Source organism: Pinus tabuliformis, chromosome 5_1 (assembly GCF_031772625.1).
Source record: "Pinus tabuliformis cultivar Carrire ecotype Pingquan chromosome 5_1, CPIR1, whole genome shotgun sequence".
NCBI classification, from domain to species: Eukaryota; Viridiplantae; Streptophyta; class Pinopsida; order Pinales; family Pinaceae; genus Pinus; species Pinus tabuliformis.
In genome coordinates, this window is record NC_142305.1 from 639,884,394 (window position 1) to 639,904,629 (window position 20,236).

The window sequence follows — 20,236 nt, forward strand, 5'->3', positions numbered from 1 at the left end:
GGGTTTAATATTAATCCCTTGGGTTTATAATATTAACCTCCTGGGTTTATAATATTATTAATCCCTTGAGTTTATAATATTAATCCTAAAGGTGGACATGACAATGATGTAGCTTCACCAATATTGAACTTACAAAAAAAAATAATCCAAAAGTTTATAATATTAATCCTTTGATTTATAATAATAATCCGTTGACTTTATACTTTTTTGAGTTTATAATATTTATCCTTAAATTTATCATATTATTGATAATATCAATAATATTATTATATTAATAATGATTATTATTATTATATATTTATTTATATTAATATTAATAATATCATAATTATAATAATTATAATATTATTATGATTATATTTCTATTTGTCTTAATATTAATATTAAAATTAAATCTATGTTATTGATACATATTAGCGTGTATGAATATGATGAATATGATTGTGTTGATTGATTTACAACTATTAAAATATATAAATGTAAAAGTAAATAATTATATATTACTTTATATATCACACAATTTTTTGATAACCCCAGGATGCTTTTCATTGATCGATAATACAAAGTAATCGTATAACTAACTAATCACACAAGATCAGAGTAAACTTCCGAGGAGACTTTAATGAAAAAAAACACCGGTAGGGGACCGCCGAGCTTATCTCGATTGCAGTTTCTTTGGTCTTGTCGACGTGGCCAACCTGACCCCTCTCGGTCTCCGTCGTCGTCCGTTTACGTAAACAGTAAGGCCCATCCCTTGTAGTAGTCAGAAAAATCTCAAAAAATTTGCAATTACGAAGCCCCGCCGCCATGTCTTTTTCACTGTCCTTCATAAAGTCTGTACCGTAGCTTAGTTTGAAATATTTTGTTTTCCACTCATCGCGCACCTCAACAACTCATTCGCCCAACTACCACAGAGAAACGCCCAAATTCACACATAGAAAACAATTTGACATATGTAAGCGCCGAGTTTACACAGAGTAACGGGAAAGTGGCTTCCACTCATAACTGAACATTTTCTCAGTTCATACAATCAGCATAAGGGTTTCCGGCTCACGAACCTGTTACGTCCACGAAATCTCATAGTTTTATTTCCATGGCTTCCTGACTGGGATACCACATAACCCACATATCATCGAGTATTGTAACTTTATCCATTCTCCTCGTGAGTGTAGAAACCAAGAAGTATTTCCATGGCTTTTGGACACATATCCGCCAACTAAATCTGCAGTATCCACATATCATCGAGTAATGTTTCCTTTATTCCATTCTCCCCCTTGAGTGTAGAGACCAGAGAGTATTTCCATGGCTTCTGGACAGATATCCGCCGACTAAATCTGCAGAACCCACATATCATCGAGTACTCATTAGTTTTACTGTTTCAGAGTAAAATCCAGATAGTGAACTATACAGGGAGTGAAGTTGGCTATGTGGACAAGCCCAAAGAACCTGCAATCGACATAAGTTCGACGATGTGCAACAAAAGAATGAAGGAGCTAGTCTTCATTAAGTACATTGAGAGCGGAGATGCATCCTACGTTTTTCTCGTGAGAGAAATTCGTGATGTGAAGCATCGTTCACCAAGAGAAAAAATTACTACCAAATTGGTATGAGATGAAGCCAAGGTAAAAGAAATTGCTTATTTATGGTTGTAGATATCGACAGCTGTAAGTGAAAAAAGGGAGGGGGTTCTTTCGATATGTGAGGTTATATACTATGGTGTTCAAAAGAAGATGAGAATGGAAGCGTTGTTAGAGGTGCTTTTCTTATGTTGAATGTATCAATGTTGGGTCACTGGATCGTTGATTATCCTGCGTGGAGGAATATGTTCGGTGTATTGAAGCAACCACATCCTTCTAAGGATGAAGCAAACATAATAGTGAAATATTATGGATTTAGGTGTGAAAGCATCAATCCAACTGTAACAATGAAGATCTAAAAATGGCACGGGTAGTCAACAAAATTGTCAAATGGTAAGAGGGACATAAATAACCATCTATTGTTTAAATCGCTTGCATAGTTTAGATCTCCCATTTAGATTCTAAAATAATTGTTACTGCTAAGAAGAAATGGACGTAAATGAGGTCGTTTGTTCCTGTCACTATGCACAAGGCCATCGTGGGCATAAAGGGAAGGATCCATCCCTGTTTAGTCCGGTCCGTTACATTTTTCAATTCTAGTTTAAAAATAGAGAAAAAGAAGTTGGAGGGCAGTGTGGAAGGGGCTAGGAAAGATGACTGTGTAAAGTGAACTGCTACACGAAGAAATATGTGGAGTGTCTACATCTGTAGTGATCTACCGGTAGAGATAGTGATCCTGTATCCTCGAGAAGAATGTAGATGGGCTCTAGCAGTTATTTGTTAAGTGTACAGGCGTTGTGATTTGTTGTGTGAGAATATCCAAGGATCCTGTGAGGAACAAAAGGGGAACCCAAATCCTGCTTGTGTACATTCATAATTTTCCCTGTTGAACAAAGGAAAATGAAGAATAGGAAACTCTAGTTGGGACATGATTTGATGTCGTAAAGGCATCTTCCAAGCATCTCAGTATTTTCGGGATAGCTTGGAAAAGATGGAAGCCTTGTGATTACGTTTCCTTGCAATTTGGCATAACAAGATTTGGCGCTACACCTGCTTGGGCTTTTGACAGGTGGTGATCGACATCCCCTATGGATAGTCACCAAAGTCCTCGTGCGAGGTTGTCGAGAGATACCTGGGCTTTGACCACTGACAACTAGTGTAGGAAAAAAGGGTTGGAATCAAGCCAGTAGCACCTGAATATTTTTCAAAAGCATAAGAATAGCGAGAACAATGTAAAAGACTTTCAATGTGAAGCTAAGGCTGTTGGTGTAGTGCACAAGATTACTCGGAATAAGAAAGCCTTGACCGTGTCTGGTCTTTTAATTTTAAGAGAATGATGGTTATAAACCCTAAGTCGATGAGTGAGGGTCCAATGGGAAATATATGAATGATAATGCTTCCTCTCCATTCCCATTTTGATATGGATAAAGCGCATCTGTATAACAGACCTTGAAATTGTTATAGCGGTAGATGGAGTTCACTGATATTTAAGATAAATATAAATATATCATAAAAATTAAGCACTATAAACATTATATTTGATGAACAAGACATTAATTTTTTATTTTTTTTTAAATATGTATTGTCATTTTAATGTATAAATTTATCATAAAAATTAAACAACATATTTTATCACAAAAATATTTAAAAATTTAAAGATTTATATATTGCCATTGTAGTGTATATGATAATCATTGTAGGCTCCAAAGTTTTTTAAGACAATTATCACTAGTTTACTGTATGAGCAACCAAATTTTTGAAACAATGAAGATTTTCTTTCTTATATTTATGACAACAAATTAAAGAGTAGTATGTGGATTCATGTATGATAGAATTTAGCTCAATATTTATGCAATATACTATGTATAATTATATATCATCTTAATCACAACACAAAGGGATCAAATTTCATTATATGCAAACGTCTTATTACACTGCAAAATTTGAAAAGAGAGGTATACATCAAGATATTTATTCCCTTTTAGTGCTTGATAAATCCTTGTTTTAGATGGATATATAATGGTTTTATGTCTCTCACTATATATAAACCATGTGTAATTTTTCATTGTTTATTAGGCCCCTATACTACTAGTGTAACCCCTTATTATTCTTAGTACAACCCCCTTATTATATTGATGTACCCATGCAGTGCCCATATTGTTACTATTGTGCCCCATAGAAGTCCACTATTATTATTATTGTGCCCTTACATTATTATTGTTATGTCACCTCTGATTATATTATGACCCCTTAGACTCCTATATATAGAAAGGAGGTCTTTTCATTTGTATCATCCAAGAATTATTCATTTGTGTAATGTAAAAGAGGTTGCCCCCTCGAAGAGGCTGAATTCTAAGGCGTTCAACTATCTTTTCTATCTTTTTGTGAGCTGGTTACATAACATTTGGTATCAGAGCTTTGGATTCTAGGGTTTCGCTGCTCCAAATAGGTCATGGTGGACAGGGAAAATTTTAAGAACCCCCCCTAAATTTGCATGTATAATAAATGGGCGAATCTTCATGGTATATAGGAAAAATGGAAGGCGATTTTATCAATAATATGATATGTATATATAATTTTTTGGCGAATCTCTCACCAGGCATGGCGAATATTTTACTCAATTATAAAATCTTGTGTTTATTGAATACACAAATGAAATCATTGCATTTCTTTAAAATATCTTTTGAAATCAAAATTATCGGAATTACATATCGATAACCTAGTGGGTGTAGGATAAAATTCACCCGTGCCATTCACAGAAAGCATGAGAAAAAACCTAATACTATATATAAAACCAAGAAAAATTCAAATTCATCACTTCTAGGGACCTCGTAACCACCCTGCCAATACACAAGTATGTTCCTGTTTGCAATTAGAAAAATTACCCAAATTACAATCTGTTTTCTCCAGCATTTGTTGGAAAGTTATAGAAGGATGACTAGTGCAATCAATCCATTCCTTTTAGCCCTGGATTTGTTTCAGTTTAAAACAGAAGTATACAAATATACTTGTCCAATGTCTATGCTTTAACCATTCACGTTAAGATGTTCTTACAATATAATTTCCTAAGTCTATTTAATATCTTCATTATCATAAAAACCAACCTATATCTATCTTAACTCCACATCTACCACTCTTAGGGGGATGAAATCTATTTATCCCTCTGAGCACTCGGTAGACCCAGAATTAAGATGGATCTGAGATGATAGAATTTCCCCTTTAAATAGTCTATGCTCACATGAATACCATGGTATTACCATGGATCAATACCATGGGTTATCATAAACCTGGAGCTTAAAAATTATTATTAGTAATTTATAAAAATTAATAAAATTAATAGCTGATTTTTATTTTATTTTTTATTTTAACCAAGCTAAAATGTTTAACATACATTAAATTACAACATCCATTTTTACTCTTGATCAGATCAAATATTTTTTCACTCTATACTAGTTTGCGTATCACGATATTTGATACCTCTCGGGGGTTAGTAGATCCAGAGTACAGATGGATCTATGCTGGTTTAATTCCCCCATTTAAATAGGCTACATTCCAGGTGAATACCATGGGTCAATACCATGTGCCATTTTTACTTTTATTAATACTAATATTAGGGTTAATAATGTTTTTTTCATGGTATTAATAACAATCTAGTCCATGGTATTTCTTCCATAGTATTTTGCCCATAGTTTTCACCTAAATATAACGCATTTTTTGAGTGTCTGTAAATATAAGGTGACTTATGGAGTAAATATAAAAAAATGTTTTATTTGTTTACCATACCTCTCGTTTATTTATATTTTTATTAATTTACCATACCTCTTTTACAGATATGGTATTTGGCCCATAGGATTCACTTAAATAAAACCTCTTTCTTGAGCCTTCATAAATAGAACAAGGGTTATGGACTAAATATAAGAAGAGGTTTTATTTATTTATCGTGCATCTAGTTTATTTATATTTTTATTTATTTACCATACCTTGTGAGTAAGTATAAAAAGACATTTTATTTATTTACCATACCTCCACTTTACTTATATTTTTATTTGTTTACTCCCTTGCATGTATATAAGGTGACTTATGGAGTAAATATAAAAAATGTTTTATTTATTTACCATACATCTCATTTATTTATATTTTTATTAATTTACCATACCTGTTTTATAAATATGGTATTTGGGCCTTTGGCCCATAGGATTCACTTAAATAAAACCTATTCTTGAAAATGGGTGAATGGATTCACTTAAATAAAACCTACTCTTGAAAATGGGCGAATGAAAGGTTGTAACTCCTAATTTCAAGGGCTAAATTTACCTTTTCTACCCTCTCCCTTAAAATAAGGTGGGCTATTTGAGGTGATTTGTAAAAATGTACTATGATACAAAATATTCGCCCACTAAAAATTTAAAACTCCTTAATTTCACCAAAGGGCGAACATTCATCCCTAAAATTTTCTATGATCGTGGAATTTCCACTATAACTTTCTTTCTACGACGTTTCAGAAGCGAAAAAAACCCATTTGAGACGAAATCGCGCTAAACCTCGGGTCTGAATTTTAGAGCTTTTCGTGCTATATTTGTGGAGATATGATCTGAGGAATTTGATCTTTTTGCAGACTCTTGAATTACATTCCAAACAGGTGACCTAGGAAAAATCGTCATAACTTTCTCTCTGGGCATCAGATTGAAGTTTCATAAGAAGGAACAGAAAGAGGACAGACTGTAGTTTCTTGTATATAATTTTCAGAGCCAAAAGTCGAAATAGTGACACGTGGCACATCATACAAGTTCGCTCTACTCAATTAGTCTATAATCAGGTCACTGTGGGAGATTTGGAATAACTCTTCCTTAGAGAATCCAATTTGGATCAGACTGGTGGCATTGGAAAGAGTACACAAAGGTCTACTGTAGGTCACAATTTCAGAACTTAAAGATCTGAAAGTACAGAGTTACAGTCGTTTCAAGATCGAGCTCCTAAAATCAAGAAAAAGCAAGATGAGGAAGTTTGATGGCAAGGATCCGGTAAATTGGATACTTCAGATGGAGCAATATTTTGATCTACATGGTGTACCACTATTACAAAAGACATGTATTGCATCTTCATATTTAGAACCAGATCAATTTTTATGGTATAAAGGGCTTTGTTCTCGTAAACAACTTGTTACATGGTCAATTCTCATGGAGGAAATGATAGCACATTATGAGGATACAAAGAGAAACACCTTCTTTAGAGCAACACCACAACAATTGGAAAGAGTAAAAGGGCTTTGTGATATAGTGGAAAGTAAAATTATGGCAACAAGGAAGTCTACCCCTCACAACTATAAAGATGGAAGTGTTGTTTCTCCTAGCCTTCCACAACCTACAAGGGTTACACCACAACAATTGGAAGAAAAAAGAGAAAAAGGGCTTTGTTACAATTGTGACAGCAAATGCACTAAAGTTCATAAGTGTGCTAAGAAGAAATTATTTTACATAGAGTATGAAGAGGAGGAAGAAAAGGATCAAGAAACATCAAAAGAAGAGGATATACGCCAGGGCCCAACCCCAGAGAAAGAAGAAATGAATCAAACCATATCTTGTAAAGCATTGGCAAGAATTACCATACTCTCAAACTCTCAGAATCATCATATCAAGAAGTATAAGATGTCAAGATGTGTGTAAAGATCAATCGAGAAGAAGAAATGAATCCAACCATATCTTGTAATTCATTGGTCAGAATTACCACTCCTAAAACTATCAAAATAGAAGGGCATATCAAGAAGAAAAATGTTCAAGAAGTGAAAGATCACATCAAGAAAGAAGAAATGAATCCAACCATATCTTGTAATTAATTGGTCAGAATTACCACTCCTCAAACTATCAATATAGAAGGGCATATCAAGAAGAAAAATGTTCAAGAAGTGAAAGATCACATCAAGCATCAAGAAATGAATTTGACCATATCTTGAAAGGATTGGAAGAAATTACCACTCCTCAAACTCTAAAGATAGAAGGACATATCAAGAAGAAAAAGGTTCAAGCAGTGAAAGATCACATCGAGCATCAACAAGAAGTTCTCCAACTTTTTAAGGATAACGCCACTTTGGTGCAAAATCGAATGAAACAATAGGTAGATCAACATCATAGTGAAGAATGTTTTGATGTAGGTGATTGGGTATTTTTACTGCTACATCTCAAGCAAGCTATTCATGAGAAGGAAATGTTGGCAATACTATATGCACTTAAGAAATGGCGACCTTACCAAATGGGAAGACACTTCAAGGTAAAAATGGATCATGATAGTCTTCAATACTCTTTGAACAACTATTATCTTTAGAAGAACAAAAAAAATGGGTCACAAATATGTTGGGTTATGACTTTGACATCATCTATAGAAAAGGGAAGCAAAATTTTGTTGCAGATGCACTCTCAAGAAAGGATGAGAATGTGGAAGCATTGTTTTGTGCTATTTCTATTATCCCACCAGATTGGATAAACAAAGCAAGGGATGAATGGAAGAAAGACGAAGAAGTATGGCCACTTATTCAAAAGTTGCAAAAGATCCCAATTCAAACAATATTGCCAGAAATTGAAGAGGAAGGAAAAATCATAGTGGAACCTGGAGCAATCATAGAAACAAGAACCCAATAGCTATGAAATCGATCAATTTCAGAGTATCTCATCAAGTGGAAGAACTTAGCCACTGAAGATTCCAATGGGAGGACAAGAATCTTATACAAAAGCATCAAGAACTACTCAAGCGTTGAGGACAACACTTTTTGAAGGAGAGGGGCATGTTAGGCCCCCTTATTATATTGATGTACCCAAGTAGTGCCCATATTGTTACTATTGTGCCCCATAGAAGCCCACTATTATTATTATTGAGTCCTTACATTATTATTGTTATGTCGCCTCTGATTATATGATGACCCCTTAGACTCCTATATATAGAAAGGAGGTCTTTTCATTTATATCATCCAAGAATTATTCATTTGTGTAATGTACATGAGGTTGCCCCCTCAAAGAGGCTGAATTCTAAGGCGTTCAACTATCTTTTCTATCTTTTTGTGAGCTAGTTACATAACATTGTTTAAATTGTATTTCTAAATAGTTTATTATTAATAATATTTTTTATTAAACTATGAATGAATTACACATTTATCTCTTAGGAACTAAATTGTTTACCTTGAATTAAGAAATATAACTTTTTGAAATTTTTATTTATTTTATCTTTATAAAGTTATATAAAATTATTTATTTAACATAATATTTTATTTATAACTCCAAAAGTGAAAGTGAAATATTTTTACCACATTTTTTTATTTTGGATTACAATAATGAGAATGAGATTATTGATATTTTATAATGATTTTAATTAAAACTAACCAACTATGTATAATCATTTATGTTTTGTTGTTTTATTTAAAATATTTTTTTAAGGGACAAGTGAGCACGTACGAAATTACACATCGCCCTCATGGCTCAATAAGTGGTCCATTATTTAGCTTAGTGTCATACCCATCTATTGTTATGGTTAGGGTTTTTGCATGCCTCAATTCTTAAGCAGTATTATGACTTTAAATCCTCTAGAATATGCTTGGAAGTCTAACATAAGACTAACCCTATGTGAGTAATATAGATTGATGTGGCATTGACTTAGTGCCATGATGGCCAATAGGATAGGTATACCTGTAGGGGGCATACCTTCTACATGTGAACTATAATTGAGTTGATTTCCTTAGAGTTAGAATTCTTTAGTATGTATAACTTTGAGGAGTTGAGATCTACTATTGGAATATTTTCATTACAAAAGGTGTGATTATATGCCTAAAGATAGAGTTGAATGATTTTAATCCTACACCACCAAACTATGACCCACCCTTAAAATCGGCCTTGCAAACCAATCCATCCATTTTTTTCACTTAGAATGCATATTATCAATAACAACTATAACCCCTCCCTTCTTTAGCATACCTTCATAGTTAGTTGTAACTACAAGCATGCATTTAAGTAGCCAATGTTTATCACATTTCCATTAAAACTTCTAAGCTCTATTCTACATTATTGATATATAATAAAGAAAGATTTGAACCTTATTACTTCCTTTGCTTAATTTAATGTGTGAGTCTTGAATTCTTGCAATAATAATAGCTTGGAATCAAGTGATAGAGAACCATGATGTGTTGGGATGAATCTAAGATGGTTTGTATCCTCCCACCCTCTCCTCTCTTTCCCATGTATATGCACATACTCACTTTTCTAGTTTTCTACTATATTCCCATTCATCCCTAACAACTAGTACTTGATTTCATATATATTAAAAAGCTATGCATTTTACAATTTTCATTATCAAAAACTAATAAAACAATGTAAAAAATATTAGCTTTTATATATATATTATTTTCATTACCATAAATTAATAAAAGATGTGACACTACTTTTATAGTATTAACCATATACATTTTAAATTTGCTTTAAATATGTGATGGTGACAAGAGTGAGGGGAGTAATTATTGATATTGGGATTAAAATAGTATCCACTTTTGAATAGGATTTAGGACAAGTTATTATAGCTAGGAAAAATCTTACTCATCATCAAAATTGTTTAAGATTTTATGGCCACCATCAAAGCCATGAATGCGTTGTGATGTTGAAGGGAAATAAATTGAAAAACATTATCATTTGGATTAAAAGGTATTCCAATTTCCTTTCACAATACTTCTATCTCCATGCCAAAAGACACCTCAACTATGTGGCAGATAAGTGTGCCAACATAGCTTCAAACCTTGATATTGGAGTACTATTGAAAAATTGGGGTAACACTAAATGTTATATCCCATAGTTCTAATTTCATATTGATGGTTTCACATCACATTTATTCTCTCATGGGTGAGTAGATAATTCATCATTCCATTTGCATCAATTTAGGAGAACGAAGGATCCTTTGTAGTACCTTAGGCATGAGTTCAACGGTTTTGGTTATGGCTATTAAAGGATTCCATTATAATATATGTTTCATCAATGTGATAATGGAGTGTGTAGGTGTTAGAATTTGGTAGTCACACATCCTAGTTTTGGTGGGGATAACAACTTGGAGATAACATCTTAGTCACTTATTTTCATTTGTAGGATCTCATTGGTTTTCAACCCTTCTTATTTTCCCATCCTTTATTTTGTATCCTCTTAAGCCTAAAATCACTAAGGAACAATTGGGGATTGTTAACTCAAAAAAATCATGGGAAAATGCAAAGAACTAGACACAGGTTCATCTTGAGGCTTCTCTAGCTTATGGTAACTCTTACAGTTTCTTGTATTCAAATAGTCATATCTATCCTTAGTTCATTTTTATTTGGAATTCATCCTTAGGTTCAAGAAAAAAAAACTTTTAATGAAATTTCATGGAAGTATATAAGTTTGTAGTCCTTAAATTTGTTCAATTTATTTCCTTCCTCTACAAATCCCAAAAGAGGTTTCTCTTTGGAAACCAAAATTAAAAGGGTTTCCTCGTTAGGGTTGAGGTCATATCTATTGCATATAAAACCATCCCAAATGGACAAAAGTGATATCAATCAATCCAAATGAATTTTGAGAAATTGCAAAAAGCTAATTAATTCTAATAAGATATTGTTTTGTGAGCCTACTCTAAGATAAATTAATTGGAGCACCATTGTATCATGTTGCATACAAAAATTATGAATTTTTTGATTCAATAGAATCAAAGGATTGGTTTATTGGAAGTTGATAACTTGGTTAGAAATTTGGCATTGAATCTTCAGAAAGACAATAAGAATGATGGGAGTATCAAATATGAGTTTATTTTATTATCCCACAATTAAAGGTATACTAATTATACTTCTTTACAATCCCATGGTTGACTTGCATTTAATAATATATCCATTGCATCAACTTGAGTAGGTATAATTAGAAAAGTGGTTCTTGGATTGGCATGGATAAGTAACATGTGAGGAAGTGAAATTGGAGGAAACTTTATTAAGAGTTAAATACTTTGTAGGAGACCAAGGCAACAAGAGAAATAAGGATGAGAGTTGCTAATATATGAGACAATGTTGGAGATGACTAATTAGTGAACCAAATTGTTTATGAGTAGTTTTTCGTGGTGTTCTAAGTTGATTCATGGGAATTTCAATGGCGATCAACTTGCCTAGAAGTTGTAACTTTGTTGAACTACTACTTTATTGTTTTGAGTGGGTTTTATCATCCTTGGGTTCCCACTATAAAATGGTTTTATTCTATTATGATTTGGTTAGTTTTTTCACTTGTATGTGTAGTGTTCCATAACCCATATATCTGAAATCTAAATTAGGTTCACAATTAAAAACATTGTTTTGATCCATTTTGAGGAATGCTTTTGTATATGGCATTGGATATTCACTGAATATTGCATGGGGACTTGAAAACTCTCAAGTGTGGTGGATACATTGGGCCTTAAGGCCTTTACTACTATTATAAGTTTGAGTTTTTCCCTTTATACCCCCTCTTATAGCTTATTATCATTTCCATTTTGTCATAAGCACTTGCATTATGGTCATTACATGATGATGAGGTGTGATGTTGTTAAATTCAAGGCTTTTTCGTTATTTTTAATAAGTTATTTGAGCTCGAGCTTTCTTTTTCTAATTTGAGTACCAGATCCTATAACGCTAGTAAGGATTTAGTAACCGACATCGTTAGTTGTCATATCTATGCACTCCTAGGGTGAAATATGCCACATGGTTTTCATCACTAGGTGTCTCAATATGGATCAATGTTGGTTGGATTGCTCCTAGGTTAGACAAGGAAGGCTTCTCAATTGTAATGTCCAAACAAAAAATTGAGTGAACACAGTGAGAGTGGAATTATAACCAAATATAACCAAATAGGTATATTTATTTTTGTTTTTAAATAATGTTGGCATTGTTTTTATTTAGAAAATATTTTTTATACAATTACATATTTTTATTGAGTTATACATCTCCCTTGTATTATTGTTATTAGGAGATAGCTATTTTTATTTTTATTTTTAATTATATTTCTTCTTTTTGCATTGAAACTTTGTTTTGTTATGATCAACATATGGATATTTAAATAGGTTACTTAAGTATTGTAGTGAAATAATTTTAAAAAGCATAAAAAATATACTTCTAAGTGAAAATATACTATTTTTTTCACTTTCAATTACTTTATTTTTTAAAATTTGATATTAGTTTTATGTTATTTAATATGAATATCTAAATATTTTATTTATGGTTGAGAGTGAGAGTGAATTTTTTTTACCACATTTGCTAGGATGTGATGTCAACAACAACCAAGCGAGTATAATGAGAGAAACATTATTGATATTTTATAATGCTTTTAATAAAAACTAACCAAACATATGTATTCATTTTGTTTTTAATTATAACCAACATTGTTTTTTTTTTTTTTTTTTTTTTTTTTTAAATATATTTTTATCTTAAAATGAATGTGTCTCAAATTGAGACACAATTATGTCATATTGGATTGTAGAATGCGCCATTGTGGGTAATAATTTCTTGTTTTACTTCTAATTGTACTTTTTCAAAAAAGTTGATATAATATTATGTTATTTCACATAAATATCAAAATATTATAATATTTTTACCACATGTTCTGAATTGTAATGTCAAAACAACAAATTGAGTGAACACAATGAGAGTGGCATTATAACCAAATAAGTATATTCATTTTTGTTTTTAATTATTGTTCGCATTATTTTTATTTATAAAATATTTTCTACACAATCACATATTTTTATTGAATTACACATCTCCCTTGTATTATTGTTATTAGGAAATAATTGTTTATTTTTTTAATTTTAATTATTTATCCTCTTTGTCTATTGAAACTTTATTTTATTATGATCAACATATGGATATTTAAATAGATTACCTAAGTTATATAGTGGAATATCTTTAAAAAGCATAAAAATTAAACTTCTTACTCAGTGAAAATATAATATATTTTTTTCACTTTTAATTACTTTAATTTTTTAAAGTTGATATTAATTTTATGTTATCTAATATGAACATCTAAATATTTTATTTATGGTTGATAGTGAGAATGATTTTTTTTTACCACATTTTCTAGATTGTGATGTCAACAACAAACCAAGTGAGCATAATGAGAGAAACATTATTGATATTCTTTAATATTTTTAAATAAAAACTAGTGTATTCATTTTTGTTTTTAATTATAACCAACATTGTTTCTTTTATTTTATTTTAAAATAAACGTGCCTTAATTTGAGACACAATTCTCTCGTATTGGGTTGTAGAATGGGCCATTGTGGGCAATAATTTCTTGTTTTATTTCTAATTTTTTTAAAGATGAGATAAGATTATATTATTTCGCATAATCATCAAAAGATTATAATATTTTTACCACATGTTTCGAGTTGTAATGTCAAGACAACAAATTGAGTGAACATAATGAGAGTGACATTATAACCAAATTTAACCAAATAGGTATATTCATTTTTGTTTTTAATTATGGCTAACATTTTTTTATTTATTTAGAAAATAAGTTTTATACAATTACATATTTTTATTGAATTATACATCTCAATTGTATTATTGTTATTAGGAAATAATTGATTTTTTTTTACTTCTAATTACTTTTCCTTTTTGTGCATTGAAACTTTATTTTGTTATGATCAACACATGGAATTTAAATAGAACACTTAAGTTATGTAGTGAAATATTTTTAAAAAGCATAAAAGTTGTACTTCTTACTAAGTAAAAATATAATATTTTTTCACTTTTAATTATTTTATTTTTTTAAAGTTGATATTAATTTATTTTATTTAATATGAACATCTAAATATTTTATTTATGGTTGAGAGTGAAAGTGAATTTTTTTTACCACATTTTCTAGGTTGTGATGTCAACAACAAACCAAGTGAGCGTAATGAGAGAAACATTATTGATATTTTATAATTCCTTTAATAAAAACTAACCAAATAAGTGTATTCATTTTTGTTTTTAATTATAACCAGCATTGTTTTTTTATTTATTTAAAAGATGTTTAATTTTAATTTTAAAATGAACATGTGTCAACTTGAGACGCAATTCTCTCATATTGGGTTGTAGAATGGGCCATCCCGGGCAATAATTTCCTGTTTTACTCCTAATTACTTTATTTTTTTTTTAAGTTGATATAAGATTATGTTATTTCACATTGACATGTGTCCTCCTAACATGACTGACATGTGTCCTCCATCGGCACACATGTCAGTCATGTTATGGTCACTCGTGTAGCAGTACTTCGGAAATTTGAACTCATGACACATGCTCCTGCAGGCAATCACCCGTTCGTCATTAGCCACAAAAATGAGTGAGGCTGGGAAGTTTCTTATAAATATCATAAATGCAGTCGGTCATCTGATAGTGTCCGGTACCACCCTTCATAGTGATGTTCAATAGGACATTATAGCCATTGATGAGGCTCACGTCATAGAAATCCTTGTTGTAGCAGCCACCGAATATGAACTCTGCTAGGGTAATAGGCGGTGCCACGCCAACGCCATAATGGTGCAGGAGCCGTCCCCTAAGGGATTTGAAGGCGCATTGCCTGTGAAGCCTGACCAGCTTACTAGTACGATCAATGCTAGCAAGGACTAGTTTTGGTTGATGGAAAAGCCGACACCATCGAGGGATGCCCCATTGCTTCCCGCTGGGCTGCCCGACTAGATTGTCTCATTGCAACTGTTCACTAATGTGAACGTTGTGCCGCTTACTCCACTTCCCTACAAAAACACAAACAAATTAATAATGATCCCAAACTCAGTGGTGAGATATCGTCAGTGTTTACATATGAGGAGCATGAGGGAATATAGAAAGAAAGAAAGAAATACAATTAGTTTAATATCCACGAGGCTAAAGATAGCCCATGGGATAAATTGCTTCTTTATCTACTTGATGTATTCAACCCTTTTCTCTGAATCCTCACAATAAATGATCCCAACTTTTTGACAAACCCCTCATTAAATAGATTATCCCAAGAGCTAGCTACCAACATATCTGCATAACTTTCCCTGTTGTCTTTGAAGGCGTCACATTCTAAAATGAAATTTTTTGTTACTTCCACTTTTTTGGAAGAAAAAAAAATGTACACTCTTTCCTCCCACACTTCTTTTGTCCTTTTCGAGTGCCCCGTTTTACGACGGAGTTGATGAGAATTAGCCATTGACTGAGTAATAATAATTTTATCTCTCCAAGAGATATTGGCATCTATGTATGCTTTTGGTTGATGATTATGAGTGGGATTAAACATTTCAATATAGTACTTTTTCTTCCTTCCTGGCTCCTTATCCCAAGTACGCTTGTGGAACTTATCCATAACAAAATATTTTATCTCTTTGTTGTTTATGGGACACGTGTTCAAGAAAATATCCCATTTACTAAACAATTTGTTATTTTTGCTGCATCGAAGTCTTTTTTTTGTTGCACAATATTTCATTAAAGACAACCTTAGGTCATATACCCTCTTCCAATTTCTCATTGTTTAAAAATACCTTATGACTCTCACCATAGAAATTTCTTCAATAGGATCAACCCCTATTTCACTTAAAAAGATAGCATAAGGAGCTGTACTTTTAATCTTGAATTTGTTTGTAATCAAACGCTTTTGAATTTTCTCAATTTGTTTCCACTGCATGTCAAATGTACTTTTGGCCCATAGTTCACAACAATAAAGAATCGTCAGAATCACTAGAAGCCCCAAAGGAGTTTGAGTGGTTTTCCAGTCCCATAACTGTACCTCTCTAAACCTATTTTGAAAAGCATAAAATTCTTTCCAGTCCCCCAAAGTTATTTTCTTTCTACAACCATCCCATCTTAGATTTTTGTTGAAGTCAATTTTGAGGTATTTGTAATCTGCAACTTCTTCCAAAATGTTGCCTTCAAAGTAGCACTTATGCCGGTTATCTTTTCTTTTCTAGAGAAAACCACTACTTTCATTTTTCTTATATTGACTTATATCCCCACACTTCTACAAAAATGCTCAAGGGATAGTAAGTTCTCTTGCAAACGAGGAGTCGATTTAGTAATTAGAATAAGGTCACCTGCATACAAAATAATCCTTATAACAAACTTGCCCAAATAGATACCATCACCCCTTATGAATTTAACAACTCCTTAAGCTTGTCAATATATAAACCAAAAACAGTAGGAGACAACGGGAAAGCTTGCTTGACCGCGATATCGCTTCTACAAATTTCAGAAATTCTTGTTGAAGTTCTAATTTTGACTTTCACCTCTTCATATAGCCTATGCATAGTTGCACTCAAATATTTAGGAACCCCAAGTTCCTCCATTCTGTGCCAAAGCTTATCCTTAGGAACCGTGTCAAACGCTTTTATGGAATCAACAAGGAAACAAAAGACTTCTTCCTTTTTCTCCCAAACTTTTTGAATGATGTGCCTTAAAGTTATACAATGATCAATTATGGAATGTTTAGGTCTAAAACCTACTTGCCCTTTACCATGCTTATCTCTTTCTTCTACGCACTTGCTAGTTTTCTTTTTTAAGATGCTTCTAAATAGCTTTATAGGCAAAGGGTTTATCATGATGGTCCTATAATTGGGGGGATTATTGACATCACCACTCTTGAAAAGAGGTATTTTCAGACTATTTGACCACTCTGTGGGGATCCCCTGTTGTATGATGTTGTTGAAAATTTTTGTAATGTGAGGTGCAAGAATCTTTGAGCCCCACTTTAGATATTCTGCTTGGATTTCAGCTAAGTCTTTTTCTTTTCCAACACCCAACTTCTTGATACCCATGTCTACCTCTTGCACCGTGAAGAGTTCAGTATCAATGTTGAACAAAGGAGGAGGGTCAACCTTGGGATCTTGCTCATAAATTTTTCTTGCATAGTCAAACCATTTAGAAGTTGTAATACTATTTCCAGTTTGTATCTTTCCTGATTAGAGCTCCTTCCAAAATAATTTGGGATTATTTTTCCCAAGGAAGATTAGTTCTTCCCTTCTTGAAACCATGAAATGAACCTTTTTCTTGCTTAATAACGACTTGTAACCTTTGAGATTTATGTTATCCTTTTTTTACTCTTTCCACATTCTCCTTGCCTTGTTGCATTCCTCGTCAAACCAAGCATCAACCAGAAAGAAATTTTTTTCAGACTTATTAATTTTTTCGAATTAAATGTGTTAATTCATGACCATGAAGGTCATGAATTGTGATTTTCTCCTTGAAGAGCCTCTCTAATTTCATTTTGAAGGTATAACATTTTTTTGGAGTCAAAAGAATTCTTCCCTTTGGGAGATTTTGTTGGACATGCTAAATTTTTTACTCTAATTGTTTCTTTCCAGTCAAAGAAAAACTTAAATGAATTGGCTTGTGATATGATTTTAAGTCCCAAAGCTGATCTCCAATCAAAACTTCCTCCATTTTCTCACACGAACCATGCCAGAAAATTACATAATCTACTACACTTGCTCCACTATAAGTATTGCAAGTGAAATTACCGGACTTTGCCCATCTAGTCAAGCCATTACAAATGACTAAATCAAAGGCCTGACATAGAGTAAAAAAAATTTCACCAAAGAGATTCCAACCCTTGTCCTCTGAAATTCCTTCACAATGATGATTACTCTCTTTTGTAACCCAAATAGGGTCACAGTCTTCTTTACAACAAAGAATGTTAGCTTGCTCACTTGCAGTGCTAGCATTGACATCACCCACTATAAGGACTTCACCTAGCTGAGAATATGTTGCAATATCTTCTTTTAAGGCTGCAAATGGATCTTTGTGGTCAAGCCCTCTACCTTTGTATATTTTTGAAACTTGTGGCACAAAACAGCATGCCGCAATTTTGATGTGGTTTCCATTTTCTGATAATTTAAACCAAATGAATTGTTTATTTGAGTCTTCCTTTTCTAACTAAATGAGACGATATTCTTTCTCCCTCATTAAAACCATGATACTCTCGTGCCCTTTTCCATTCCCTTCTACCTTGTTCCACACTTCCCTCTTCTAGTATCTTTTAAACAAAGGTGTCTTGGACCCTTCATGCTCATGTGTTTCTATGAGGCAAATTATGTCTCTATCTTCCGCAATAGGCCCTAAACCAGGTCCTCGTCTCCATGGGTAACCTCCAGGGAAAATTTTAAGAACCCCCCCTAAATTTATAAATATAATAAATGGGCGAATCTCCATGGTATATAGGAAAAATGGAAGGCGATTTTATCAATAATATAATATGTATATATAATTTTTTGGCGAATCTCTCACCAGGCATGGCGAATATTTTACTCAATTATAAAATCTTGTAAGATCTTGGCGAGTCTTTCACTAAATAATAAAACTTTGTAAAGTCCTACTGAATCTTAGCATAGGCTACATGCTGGTTTAATTCCCACATTTAAATAGGCTACATTCCAGGTGAATACCATGGGTCAATACCATGTGCCATTTTGGTGAATACCATGGGTCAATACCATGTGCCATATTTATTTTTATTAATTCTAATATTAGGGTTAATAATGGTTTTTTGCATGGTATTAATAACAATCTAGTCCATGGTATTTGTCCCATAGTATTTTGGCCATAGGTTTCACCTAAATATAACCGATTTTTTGACTGTTCGTAAATATAAGGTGACTTATGGAGTAAATATAAAAAAATGTTTTATTTGTTTACCATACCTCTCGTTTATTTATATTTTTATTAATTTACCATATCTCTTTTACAAATATGGTATTTGGCCCATAGGATTCACTTAAATAAAACCTCTTTCTTGAGCCTTCAAATAGAACGAGGGTTATGGACTAAATATAAAAAGAGGTTTTATTTATTTACGATACGTCTAGTTTATTTATATTTTTATTTATTTACCATACCTTTTGAGTAAGTATAAAAAGATGTTTTATTTATTTACCATACCTCCACTTTACTTATATTTTTATTTGTTTACACCCTTACATGTATATAAGGTGACTTATGGAGTAAATATAAAAAATGTTTTATTTATTTACCATACCTCTCATTTATTTATATTTTTATTAATTTACCATACCTCTTTTATAAATATGGTATTTGGCCCATAGGATTCACTTAAATAAAACCTATTCTTGAAAATGGGTGAATGGATTCACTTAAATAAAACCTATTCTTGAAAATGGGCGAATGGAAGGTTGTAAGTCCTAATTTCAAGGGCTAAATTTACCTTTTTTACCCTCTCCCTTAAAATAAGGTGGGCTATTTGAGGTGATTTGTAAAAATGTACTATGATACAAAATATTCGCCCACTAAAAATTTAAAACCCCTTAATTTCGCCAAAGGGCGAACATTCGCCCCTAAAATTATCCTTGGTAACCTTTGCAGTTCCAACAAACTAATCTTAAGGAAACCGGGGTATGACTTGATTGCTATTTATTTTGACATGCAAGACTCACATTTGAGTCTTTGTCGCTGATTTTCCACACTGACCTTGCTTCCTGATTTCCTATTGAAGTATCTATTGCCTCTTCTTTATTACCATCTTGCTACTCTGTTTTGGAAGGAGGTCCAAATCGTGCTATCAAAAATTTACCTTTGTAAATCCATGCTCTCTTTCCTTCATCTCTTGCTACCATAACCTTTAACATTTCCTCCCTCCTTTCCTCCGGTTGTCTTACAGTTAAATATTCTTCTAGAAAAAAGC

General features: G+C 32.4%; 1 pseudogene; it reads right to left on the reverse strand.

Moving 5' to 3' along the window:
- The window catches only part of LOC149166604 (pathogenesis-related thaumatin-like protein 3.5 pseudogene), a 30,360-nt pseudogene extending 15,122 nt beyond the window's left edge, over window positions 1-15,238 (reverse strand).
- Window positions 15,239-20,236: the final 4,998 nt, after the last annotated feature.